A 14,345-nucleotide genomic window follows, 5' to 3' on the forward strand; every position below is an offset into this window, starting at 1 on the left:
ACGTAAGAACTGCATTGTCCCCGCCCACAGCCCCCCTTCTGCTTCTGGGCACTCCCCCTTAACCACTGGGGAGGGGGCAGTTAAAGGAATATCACCACTCAGGTTTATTAAGCACCGAAACCATTTTTAATATTTTAATAATTATAACAGGGATGTACAACTGGATACTCGGATGCATTTCATGGACAAGTATTTTCAAAGTCTAAAGTCTCACTAGTTCTCCAGGCTTTATTAGGAAATCATTACTGCCCGGTCATTCTTCCTCTTTCCCCATGATGACAATAAATCCCATATAGAATAGGGGAATAATGAAAACCTGGATCTATTGATGACAGCTAATGTCATGTATGTACCTATTACACTCGCTGGGTATGAGTAGGTTTCCCCTGTCCCACACACCCCTCTAACCATATTCCACATGCAATAACATCACATGAATGCCCCCTACTAAGCCTGGCACAATGCAAATAAACAGACAGCTAAAATAAAACACAGATTTGAAATGATCATGGATGGGGGGTGTGATTGAAAGGGGCAATCTAACTTTAAGGTGGGTTGCTCATGGACTTGCCTACTTCCACTGAGTTTCTGATTTCCCTGCAGATAGAAAACAACATGGGCAGGATGTTTATACAGCTGAATGTAAACATTTTCTCCAGTTCTTTAATAATAAAAAAAAACAGCTAAAACCCGGCTAGTCTCATTAGTGCTCCTTTCTGAGGCATAGAAACCGTGCTTTGTGTCTTCCCTGTTGTTTGTTTCACTCTGATTTTATTTCTAAAGCGGAGAGCACAGGGCTGTGATGGCTACCTTCTTTTTCATCTTCTTCTTCTTCTTCAAAGCAATCTGCTCAGCTCGGAGATAGACATCAAGGTAAGCCACTTTCAACTTTTGTCACCTACTTACAAACAAATTGAGTCCCTTTTCTTGATATGACTCACTCTGATCAAGGAGAAAAGATTTTGCTTTCTCAGTCCCCCTGTGAGGAATCCCAGCTGATTGGAGATAGGGCGAATGTCCCCCGTGCTGTTTCATTGACCCGTGCTATTTATCATAACACAACAACAAGCGGGTTGTTATTTAGCGCAGCTTTCTACACTCACTGTGACATCCCATCTCCATAAGGAGGGCGCCTGCCTTGTCTGATCTGATAACAGCCTTGGGTGCAGCACTGCAGGCAACTCCATCTGGGACTGTGAATAAAATGTGTGTGTTTCTCTAGTTATTCTGGTAGTCACACATCCTGGGATCTGCCCTGTATTGCTTAGGGTGCACTGAATATAAAAATGACAGTTATCTGTCACTGCGGTGTTATTGAAAATAAACTGTAATAACGCAAAGTTACTTTGTAAATGATCAAGGTAGAGAGAAATTGAGAGGATTTACGGATGCCCGGAGCAGGACTTTTAATAGAAAGGTCATGGAAATAAGTGTTTCCAATTGGAAATGTAATTAAAATCAGATTTTTTTTTAAAAAAAATCTGTTTTAATTAACAACAGATTTAAAGAGAAATGAAAAACACTAATGTGTCATCAGGAAATAAAATATTTCTATTATACGCAGAGTTTCAGAAAAATATTACTTTCGAGCAGGGCCTAATATATAGTGTACAGTAGAAAAGAAATGTTTTATATTTAATATGTGCATGCCTTTTTTTTTTAAACTGAGCCTCACCGACACAACCCAAAACAAGGCTCGGTCGGACCAACAGACTAAAAGCAAAATATATTCAATATATTTCCCCCCGAACTATGAAATCCTCTACCCAACCACCCATCACCACCACCACAAGTATGCGGTCAGCGACATCGACAGTCAAATTCAAAATATCAGTCTGCTGGCCGGAGTGGCAGTCAGAACAGGCGGTGCAGATCCAGTCTCGCGTTATTAGACTCAGAACATCCAGTTTCAGAAACATCAGAACTTTCTGCCCTGCTACAAACCTCACACATGCAGAAACATAGAATGATCTCTCTGTATTTGGGGCAAAGCACTCATTATTATTGTGGAATGGAAGCAACTGAGCTCATATATATATTTTATGTGCAACCAAGTCAATCCTTTTACCCACAGACTGGTTGATTTTACGCACACTTGAGCACAAATCTAATGCTTCCCAATGATCCTCGCACACCTTCCTCTTCCACATTATTATATATCATTGTAATAATGTTGCAATAACGCAGACAAAGACGCCTATTCTCCGTCTCTGCATGAGATGTTGCCGTTGGAATAAATTCTAGAATTCTATCTTGAATACAATAATGAAAGCAGCAGAACTGAATCGTATTTTTACGATTAAGATTTTGCCCAAGTTTGAGTGCCACAACTCTAATAAAGGGAACTGTAAGTGAATCCATCCCCCACTCTTGTATATTGCCAGTAACTGGTCTCAGAGGGGCATACGCAGTTACACGTGTAATGTGAGCGCTATGTATATAGGGAATATTGTTGGAAGGAGCCTGTGCTGCGCTCTCCCTTGGAGGGGGCCCTGTGTTTATCAGACTGAGAGAGACCACCCATGGTTCCAGCAGACAGGCGTGTGCCCCTCTCTTCTCTCTGCTTTTAATTAACACCAGTGACTTCACTTGCACAACCCGACCCCCCACCCAACTAGATGCTGTAGCCCCCCTCTTCCCTTCTCAGTCCCCTGGCCCACACGCTGCCATACACCATTGCAAATTGATCTCTAAACGTTTACATAAGGTGGGGTGGGAGGCGGAGATTGTGACAGCCCCAATACTACTAGCAGGGTAACAAATATATGGCATTTTGTTCTCTTGTAAAAGTTCCAAATAAAAGGTGTTGACAACAAGGAGGGGCCATGGATAGAGGTGATTTAGACACTTTATTGGCCTTACAGACTCTACATGATCTTGTCTAAATAAGCCCATCATGTTTAATGTGAGCACCCTCAGAGGTCAACAGATGGAGGCAGGGGTGCCCCTGATACACTGCTATCTCTTATTTAAAAAAAAAAATAACACTAGTTTGGAAATAGAAAAGCAGGAGCAGTAGGGAATAGAGGCACAAGCGTATAGGCGCAGAAGTATATAAATAGTTCATTTATACACAGAGCACAGGTCTCTGCAATTGTGTCAGCGAGGAAGTGAATGGGGGAGAGAGAGCGCTTTATTTATGACCAAGCAGTTATGAATAGATATCATTTACATAATCCATAAACAACAGCCCATTGGTGCAGAGCAGTTTTTGCTATTTTCAGATGACATTTTGGCTACAAACAAGTCGTTTGATGTCTTGGCTCAGTCACCAACACTTCCCACTTTGCACAGTCACCCAACGTGTCCCTATTCGCCTTTTCTTTTTTTCCTTGTGACTGGGGCAATGTAAATACATGTGGCTATCTATCCATTTATCTATCTATTATCTATCTATCTATCTATCTATCTATCTATCTATCTATCTTTGGGCAGATTTATCAAAATGTGAGGTTAGAGCTCACCACAGAAAAACTCAAAAATGTGAAAGCTACAGTTCACCATTTAATAAATGCACTTCTAAAAATCCCATAGGAATGAATAGAAAGTGGGTTAAGTTTTTTCTATAATCTCCAAATCTCATATTTTGCTAAATCTACCCGAAAAAGATAAAACTGTTTCTTTGATCCTTTATCCACAACTGACGGATTTGGCATTTATTTTGTATGGTGTCCTTTTTGTGGTTTGTTTTGTTGGTGAAATTCTGTTCAAAATTATTTGTACCAACCAAACAACCAAGTATTATATATATAGATATTATAAAAGTTTACTTTTCAACTTTGAGCCTCAAACAAAATTATTTTATGATGATGAAGAATTTAAATAAAGCACTGCGTATCTTGACAGCGCTATATAAATAAATAAATGATGATGATTTAATACTTGGTCCATAAGTAAGTGATTTCTATTTCTGGGGTACTCTGGGGTTTTTAGCAACCAACATTTAGAAATGTGTGTGCGTTTGTGTGCAATAACTCAGCACTCACAGGAGTTGCTAAATAAAAAAAATGTTTTCATTTTTTAAGCAAGTCCTGTGAGTGCTGTAGATGTGCTTGCTGAACTACCACTTAGCACCCAGGCAGTCAGTTGCTGGATTTTTTGTGTGTGCCCTCCATTACTATGTATATATATATATATATATATATATATATATATATATATATATATATATATATATATATATATATATATATATATATATATATATATATATACATATATACACACAAGGGAAAGTTGAGCTCACCATTATTTTTTAAAACCATAATGGGTTGAGTGCAGAGGTCTGTTGTATTTGTATATATAGTTGCAGGTAAAACTTAGTCCCTTTGTAAAATGTATAATGAAGCAATAGAATTCTTAATGAATCAGATAAAATTGAGCATAGGACTGGCCAGATATGGGATGACTTTGACGTAGTTGGCCAGCTTAAATATATTGCAATATATGGACAAACAATCCCTGTTTTGTTTAAAGGGTAAGGCATTTTTAGTAGCAGTATGCACAAAATGTCGCTGTCTTAAATATATTGATAATGGGTTGAGTGCAGAGGACTCTTGTATTTGACTATATATATATATATATATATATATATATATATATATATATATATATATATATATATATATATATATTATGTCGGTACAGTGAACGCACTCCTCCCGGATATAATTCTGTCGATGGTGGTGCGTTGGTCAAAGTTTGATAATATAATCCAGTAAATGGACCCGCAATCGTTCATATTAGTGAAATAAATGTGTCTTTATTCACAGGTTCATTTCCAACGTTTCGGTCGGTCCTCTCTGGGACCTTTTTCAAGTATCCTTGAAAAAGGTCCCAGAGAGGACCGAAACGTTGGAAATGAACCTGTGAATAAAGACACATTTATTTCACTAATATGAACGAGTGCGGTTCCATTTACTGGATTATATATATATATATATATATATATATATATATATATATATATATATATATATATATATATATATATCCTTGATAAAGGTCCCCAAGTGGGACCGAAACGTTGGACACAATGCTGTGTTGAATAAAAACACATTTGATTGATCTACAAATGAGTGTGCTGATCCTTTATCATATATATATATATAGACAAATACAAGATTCATCTGCACTCAACCCATTATCAATATATTTAAGACAGAGACATTTTGTGCATACTGCTACTGAAAAATGCCTTACCCTTTAAACAAAACAGGGATTGTTTAGCTGCTTTCAAAGTAAGTTGAAGTAGCACATATATGTTATTTTGTTACCATTTTAATTGCCATTGGTAATGCAGAATTGTATTCTTTATTATTTCTCACTTGGCTGTGCAGATTCGATTTTTTTTTGTGCAGTACAGTCCACAATTCTTATAATTGACAGGTGAAAATATCAATTCGCTACTAAACTAAAATAAAGATATTCTGTTGAGAAGTATGTTTTAGGTATATTTTAAATAGAAGTTGCCAACCAACAAGATGCAAAGTTATGGTCCATAAGTAAAAGCCAAAGACATCGGTACTAAAGGAGGAAATATAAAAGATGACAGACATGGGGGTGAATGGTAATAGTCAGATAGTGCTGATGCTGTTGCTGTGTGAAAGTCTGAGGGAAGGCAAACAGAAGGGCAACTCCCACTTATATTTTGCCTAAATGAACAGAGAGAATAATCTGACTATATGACGAAAGAATAATTAGGCTACAAAAAATACATTTACACATTGAACCATTTCACACCATGTTAATAGCATGTAACAACTAGGTAGCAGTTGAGTGTAAATCTAATTTCTTTATGTGTCACTGTACCTGGCCCATTCCCATGTTCTGTATTATTATATTAGAGAGAAGCAATTCATAAAACATATGCAGTGATTATCATAGGGATGACATATGCGCTTATGGAAAAGAATAATCAGCCAGAATCAACCAGATCGCCAGACTCTGCGGTTGGCCGAGGAATCTCACTGCTAAACTCATTGCTCTCATGCAATTCATTCCCTTCCCTCTTGTGTTATTATTATAGGCAGCGCTCTGAAAGTCACACAAGTCAAATGCATGAGAGATGGACTGTGATTGAAAGCATCTGCTCCAATAATCCCGTTATAGCTATAGCTAGATAGATGGGTAACAGGTAGATACATCCATCAAGAAAGATCTTATAAATGATGGAAAGCGATAGATGAATAATATCTTGTATGAAAAAAATATATAGCTAGTATATGCATGACAGAGATACCCACCCAGTATGAGAATAAATAATAAATAATAATAAATAATAAACGTTAGCTTCACTGAAGGCCCATTGATCGTCATTTTTAGGCTGGGAATTTAGTTTCTGAAAGGGCAAATCAACCCCAAAATAAAAATTTGCCTAATTAAAGAAAACGTAATTCTAAACAACTTTTCAATATTTATTTCTTTAAAAAAAATGAATTGCTTTTAAAGTTGTTTGTAAAAACAATTGCTATTGAAAGTAGCATTTGCTTCACTCCTGCTTGTTACTTTTTAAACAATGTTGCAATAGTCTTAGTTCTCCAGGTCTGTTAATCAGCTGCTTGTCTTATTGTAGCCACCAGGGCAGAGACTAGAAAGGGACAGACAAACACTGCTTTCAATAGCAATACAGATACAAATAACTCATAAACCATAGAAAAAAAATATTAAATGTATATTGCAAAGTTGCTTAGAATTATGTTTTCTTTTATTAGGCATTTTCTTTATTTTAAGGTTGCCTTGCCCTTTAAAAATAGTGAAACCTGTGCACTTTAAAAATAGTGAAACCTGTGCACAAATTGGCCAGTTATTCCCTAGCAGAAAATGCCTGATAATTAACAGTGCAATTTAACATGACAGGTCCCTGCAAAGTTTTGTGGGTGGAAAATGCATTATAGGCACCAAAACAGCAATTAATAGTCACCTCACCTATATATAATGTACCCGAGTGTTTGCACTGAAAGCTTTATCATTTCAATAAATTTTTTTTCAGAAGAGCACCAAGTCTGGCCAGGTGTTAATATTCGTGTGAATATTGCATTAAAAAATGCAATGAAAAATTGGTATTTTTTTATCTGCCAAAATTTCCAGTGCTAATTATGCACAGTACAACTATTTTTAGCACTGGAATGTATTGTATAATATCAGGGCAGTGGTAAAAATCACAACTTGTTTATCTCTTACTCTTTATCTCAGGGATACTAATACCTTTTTTTGGTGGTAATATTTGTTTGTGATAAACGTACACTCAAAAGTGATAGTCACTCTGTTGCAGTTGTTCCCAAACTGTGCGCAATGCCGGAGGATGAGCCTTGGAGCAATGGCAGGTGTGCGCATTGACATGACTGGACACAAGCGTTTTCAAGCTGAAATCTGCCCTGTGTGCACATTACAGGAAGATTACAGTCCTGTCAATGCACATACAAATATTGAGTAGAGAGAGTGTGTGCTGAATCGGATATGAAAAGCCGGCAGAGAAAATGCATATAGGGTGAGATTTAAGGAAAATATTTTCTATCCTAGATACACCAAGGAACTTAGTATAAAGGTGATTTGTGGAGTTAATCATATATTGTTGGAACAATCACTAAACGACTGTTATGCAGCTTTGTTTTCATATATATCTGTAACCTTATTAATAAAACAAAAACTACCCTCACCAAAGGGCTCCTTGATCCAACCACTGCTCTGTTCACTATTCTTCCACCAAGCTGTTATCACACATCAACTAACATGTGGGTCTGTCTGTGCAATGGTGGATGACTGTTAGCAGATCACTGCCCTGTCATTTTAAAACCCAGATTTTCAGTAAACAGCGGTAAAATCATTTACTTGTTTTTACTAGTTTGGCCCAGATTCACAACAGTGGTAAATATTAGCAGCTGACTTTTTATTTTTTTAGCTTTAACTTTTGTTACCCAGCAATGTATTGTTCCACCCACTGTTCATTGCAAGCATGGATCAATTAAAATTTCCCTGTTGCTAACAGTAACAACTTATCTCAGGTAATATCTGGTAACACCAGGCTTGACTATAATTATATAGCAGCCCCTGGCGCAACATGGCCAGTCTGGTTGCCTGGGGCGCCCGGTTGGCATTGCCCTGTCAGTATATCTTTATGATAAAGGCCTTATTCCTTTGATTTAAGGGAGTCTCAAAATGATGTTGCTGTTGTGCCCACTGAGATGGATGGGATGGATGGATGGATGGATGGATGGATGGATAAATAAATGGATGGATGGATAGATGGATAGGTAGATAGATGGATGGATGGATGGATGGATGGATGATGGATAGATAAATAGATGGATAGGTAGGTAGATAGATAGATAGATAGATAGATAGATAGATAGATAGATAGATGGATAGCTAGATAGATAAATAGATAGATAGATAAATAGATGGATAGATAGATAGATAGATAGATAGATAGATAGATAGATAGATAGATAGATAATAGATAGATAAATAGATGGATGGATAGATAGATAGATAGATTAGATGATGTGGGTGAAACTTGAATGGCAAACAAAGGCCTCTAGTTCCTGCATGTGTTGCACATGTTACTGTACCAGACTTACCTGTGTGGAATATAAGGAGCACTATCATATTCTCAACTGTGATTTTGCCACTTGTATTGAAAGGGTATTTATGTTGATGTGACAATAGTGTGGCATGTGACTGTGTACCTGCCAGCCTGGTGATAAACACAATATGTCCAGCTACTGGCAGAATCTTGTATACAACAAGTAGCCCAGCAGCCCCCACTATGAATTTACCCACCAGATCCACTCTCCCCATAACACTTTTAATATACACACGGGCTCTAGTAACCCATGTACCAACATACAGTATCTCTTCTGTTTCCATAGCAGCCTCGTAGCTTTCATAGCCTTAACACACACATTACTGTATATCATGATATACACCTCATGTCAACTGAGTGACTATAGCTTACTATGATAAATACTCACGTTACATATACACTACTGACCCTGCTAGTTTATCACACCCACTTCTCCATATTGTCATACACACAACAACCCCCTTATTAGCCTCATAACAGCCCCATAACTATCTATACACACCAGGCCCGGACTGGCAATCTGTGGGTTCTGGCAAAAGCCAGAGGGGCTGCTGTAAAATGCCATAGAAAGTGCTGTTGGGGTCTGTTTGGGCCTCTGTGTACTAGGAATGGTAGGGCATATTTTTAATCCCAGTCCAGTCCTGATACACACTAGTTCTTCACACAACCCCTGACATTACACTACAGACCCTCTCCCAACGATCCAATTAGACGTTCGATCCAATTAGACGCGCATCAAATCCTCCTACAGTCGGAGCTGCTGCTGCTGGACTTAGATTTATCGTTGCGTATAGAAGCAGCCCGGGCACATACATGCAGCTACAGCAGCAGCAGCGACAGCCTGGCTACAGAGCAACAGTTAGTTACTTAACCATTTCCTGTCCGCCCCAGGGAGGAACAATAACCCTGATGTCTTCCTACATGGTCCCAAGCGAATCTCTCTTATGCACATCCTCCCTTAACTCACCCTCCTGGCACACGACTTTATACTTTTATTAGTAACTGCCACATTTGATTAGAGGCTGGAATTGAATGATAATTCAGCATTTAGCCCTGGCTTGCACTAAGCTTTTAGGTGCAGATTTCAGCTTTATTGGCTTCTCATCTTCTCACATGCAATGCCGGGCAACCCTGCTGCTGACATGTCGCGCTCCGACCCCCAGCGCGGCCGTGCGCAAATGAGGACGCGCGTGCGCAACCGTGCGCAAACAAAGACGCGCGTGCGTAACCGTGCGCAAACGAAGACGCGCGTGCGCAACCGTGCGCAAACGAAGACGCGCGTGCGTAATTGTGCGTAACCGAGGACGCACCTACATCAGCAGAATAGGGGTAGGCTGCTTATGAGTTATGTGCCTGGCTCCCCCAAATTTTGTGCCCTAGCCACATGACGTTCCTCTTCTGCATACTCCTAGTTCTGGCCCTGATAACAGCCAAAGGAACAAGTGTTACTGCACACACACACTAATACTATCCCTTACTTTAGTGCTCCCAGATAATAATAAACGCTTTTAGTGTCTGTATTATTGCGCTAACTGTGGTAGTAAATAGTCTGCTACCAAATATTCCAATACCAACATATGCTAAGGAGAAGTGACTCTTTATTTCGCAATACATTGGTTACTATCCAATAGAGGCAAATGAATAGCGCTATGGAATAGCTACAGCACTTAGCAGATGATAATAAAGACATACTGCTACTACTGCTACTACTACTACTACAGTCTACTGTAAGATTCTGCAGTTTCCCTTAACTTACTATCAAATACCACTGCATCCACCGATGGTAATACATAGGTTACTATCAACCCAGTATTTACAAAGGGTAATACTATGCTTTGAATAAATACAGTAGGTAACTATTAATAAACATATGCCTTTACTGCCCAATACTACAGGTACTACAGTCAGACACTTTAGACAGTAATCTCATATCTTAATGAGACTCAGTGATGGTATTAAATGGCTTTCTAGTCAAATACTACTCCAGGCACAATACTTAAAAATAAATTAATAATATAATAAATAAAAAATAAACACATAAACAAATGAATGTAGAATACTACAGTTCCTACAAATGGTACTACTTAGGTTAATAGCAAAGACAGCGTTGACAAAGACTGAATAAATGTATTACTATAACACACCACTGGACTCATTTCCACTCAACATTTTTTTCTGAGTTAATATCTGAGTTAATATCTTCAGACACATGAACTTTTACATTATTTTAATAAACGTTAGCATAGTGCTAACTAGGTGTGTGTTGCTTATACACACAGGTTTGTACACACCGCAAATATTTATCAGACTGAGAGCATATTGATGAAAGGGAGAAATGGATGCTTAAGCTGAAGAAAAAACATTTAAAGATAATTCTTTTTTTTTGTGACTTTTGAACAGGTAAAACATTGCGACTTTTCTCAATGGCCAGGAGCGTAAAGTCATCAGTGCAATTTTACAGGGTCACCTTGTTATGGAATTGCAGAAACGTATATAGACAATAGTAACACAAGAAACAAAAATACATACAAAAATTAGCATGCTCGGGTTTATGGACCCTTTCCTAACCCTTCTGTCTGTTTTTGTCCATTACTGCCTAAGAGGATTAGTTATGTCCCACAACTGAGACCCAAAATCATTGGATATGGAGCCCCTGGTCTGGCTTCTAAGTGGAGAGTGGGACCTGTTGTAGATATAGTCTCTTTTTAGTTGGGGGGGGAAGTCATTGCCTCTGCTGGGGTTGTCTACCCAGTCAGGTTATTTTGGGATACAAAATAGTCCCATCTTGACCATATTTTTTCATGTTGAATGACAGTACCTCTTGAAGTAAATTCTAAGGAGGTTATTCTATTTATTTATGAGCATAACTGACATTTCGAGCTGTTAAAAATATATTTTAGTTGTTGTGTGTATTCTAATTAAAATGAAGAACTTGGCAGAGACGCATAAATTGAGTTCAGAGAATTAAATACTGACACGGAGACGGTTAATGGAATTTTTGTTGCTTGTAATGAGTTGCAGTTTTACAGTGTTTCGACTACAAACATATATATATATATAGTAATATAGTATATGTCAGTGAATTCATTTTCAGAAACTATTTCATCCAGTAAACATTATTAATATTATATATAGTATATATATATATATATATATATATATAGTATTAATATCTGCTGACGAACAATTCATGTTGTTTGAAATAACGCTTATCCGTGCTGTGTGACAACGTTTAATTTATTTTATTCTTTCCATTTTTGTAGTTTAAATAATATAGTAATAAATAATATATATATATACAAATTATTTACAAAAAATATATATAAATTATGTATATATATATATATATATATATATATATATATATATATATATATATATATATATATATATATATATATATATATAATTATAATATATATGTGTGTGTATATATATATATATATATATATATATATATATAGACAGTCCATTAATCCTCCGCACACCGTTTACTTGTAATTACCCAGGTGGTACCATTAAGCTGCTGTATTATTCATTCATCCAAGAAGTAGGTGCACACTGGGATTTAATTTATAAAGATAAAAATTCAAACTTTTATTATCATATTTAAAATGGGCCAACGTTTCGGTCTTTATCAAGACGTCTTAAGTGGAGACCGAAACGATGGCTCTTTATAAATCAAATCTCAGTGTGCACCTACTTCTTGGATGAATATATATATATATATATATATATATATATATATATATATATATATATATATATATATATATATATATATATATTATATAATATATATATAAATATATAATAAATAATATTAGTTAAATAAATAAGTTAATAGTGATCTCTTACACTAGATCTTTACATTTATTCTCTTTGCAGTTATACAGTTGACTTGCATTTTCAGCAATGGATTTTATTGTATTTTAATAGCCTTATAAAGTCTCCTCGCTGGAGACAGAGCGAATTCCAGCTCTCATATACCCACCATCCCTATCAGTTGGATTATATAGAAATGACAATGTGTGTTTAGAAAATCGCAGCCGTTTATTGTCATACCCTGCAAATCAAATAAATCTCTGCCTTTGAAAACCTGCTGATACATTTTGCATATTTCTTTGTGCGACCTCTGTGCCCTTCAGTAATCTCAGGCAGAGATAACTTCTAACCCTGCGCAGTAATAGAAGATAACAGAAATATACTTGCTGGGATGCTGTCTAAAGAAAATATACCCAGATCCAAACCGCTTTAAAAAAAAAAAACCTATAGAGAAACCCACTGTTTTTCTATTGCTTATTTCTCTACTAAAATAGTGCGACTTGATCTCACGAATTTTCTTTTCTTACAGGTAATCGTGGGCTCCACTAGATCCTAGGACACAGGAACCAACTGCTGAAATCCAATGGAATCAAACGGATTCGTATATACTTAATTGTAGAATAAAACATTGAACATATCAAATCTGAACATACGAACAAGCCTATTAATATTATTAAAACCAGTTATTTATCAGGAAAAGCAATATTAGAGGAATATTTATTTTTTGTTTAATTAAATAAAATTGATTGAAATGTTTGTAGTGCGCAAATTCTAATGACAACGTGACATCCAATTTGCCATAATGTCAATTAACCTGTTTTTTTTTTTATTAGACTTTTACGTTTATCTCATTTATATTAAACGTTGAATGTAAAGTTCATAGAAGAGAGAAAATAGTTGCAATCTGAAATGTCGTCTTCAGATGTAATTTGACAAGATATTCAAGCGCTGAAATAAAGTTTTATGTTTCTAATTTTTTTTTTTTTTTTTTTTAAAAAGTTTGTTATATTGTATTCATTAGCCCTAGTCCTCATATTCCGTTTCAGGACTCCATTCATTCATTGCTTGCTCAGTAGGTGGGCTCGTATATTTTTGTTTAGGGACACAGATTACAAGCAGACTGCTGCACTCTCTGAACTGCTTGCTAGTGAAAAACAGCTCACATCTACAGACAACTCGTTTAAACACACAAGTACGAATGTTCAGAGATCAAAATACAATTTTTTTGTGGCTTACACAGATATTTTTTTATCAGCAGCCAACTACAATTTAAATCTGAAATCATTATTATTCAAAAAAAACAAATATATCAATTATTTAGGTGTCCTGTACCTCTGTTAAAAGCTTACTTGCTTTGCAACAAAAGTAGATTGTATCTGCAACAACAGTAAGGGGCACATTTACTTAGCTCGAGTGAAGGAATAGAATAAAAAATACTTCGAATTTCAAAGTATTTTTTTGGCTACTTCGACCATTGAATTGGCTACTTCGACCTTCGACTAAGACTTTGAATCGAATGATTCAAACTAAAAATCATTTGACTATTCGATAGTCGAAGTACTGTCTCTTTAAAAAAAAAACGCGACCACCTACTTCGCCACCTAAAACCCACCAAGCATCAATGTTAGCCTATGGGGAAGTTCCCCATAGGCTTTCCTAGCTTTTTTTGATCGAAGCAAAAACGTTCAATCGCTGGATTAAAATCCTTAGAATCGTTCGATTCAAAGGATTTTAATCGTTCGATCGAACGATTTTTCCTTTGATCGTACGAACAAAGGAAATGCAGTAAATCCTTCAACTTCGATATTCGAAGTCAAAGGATTTTACTTCGACGGTCGAATATCGAGGGTTAATTACCCCTCGATATTTGACCCTAAGTAAATGCGCCCCTAAAACTATAAATACTGGGACTAGTATTTTTCATTTGGCTGCCACT

At 36.5% G+C, this 14,345-nt stretch overlaps 1 long non-coding RNA gene across 1 annotated transcript; it reads left to right on the top strand.

The window, feature by feature from the left end:
* Positions 1-14: 14 nt before the first annotated feature.
* LOC121403022 lies at positions 15-13,382 on the top strand. The gene is made up of 2 exons (XR_005966970.1): positions 15-873; positions 12,939-13,382. It is a non-coding gene; the product is annotated as an uncharacterized LOC121403022 (long non-coding RNA).
* Positions 13,383-14,345: the final 963 nt, after the last annotated feature.

The sequence above is a fragment of the Xenopus laevis genome, chromosome 4L (genome assembly GCF_017654675.1).
Source record: "Xenopus laevis strain J_2021 chromosome 4L, Xenopus_laevis_v10.1, whole genome shotgun sequence".
NCBI classification, from domain to species: domain Eukaryota; kingdom Metazoa; phylum Chordata; class Amphibia; order Anura; family Pipidae; genus Xenopus; species Xenopus laevis.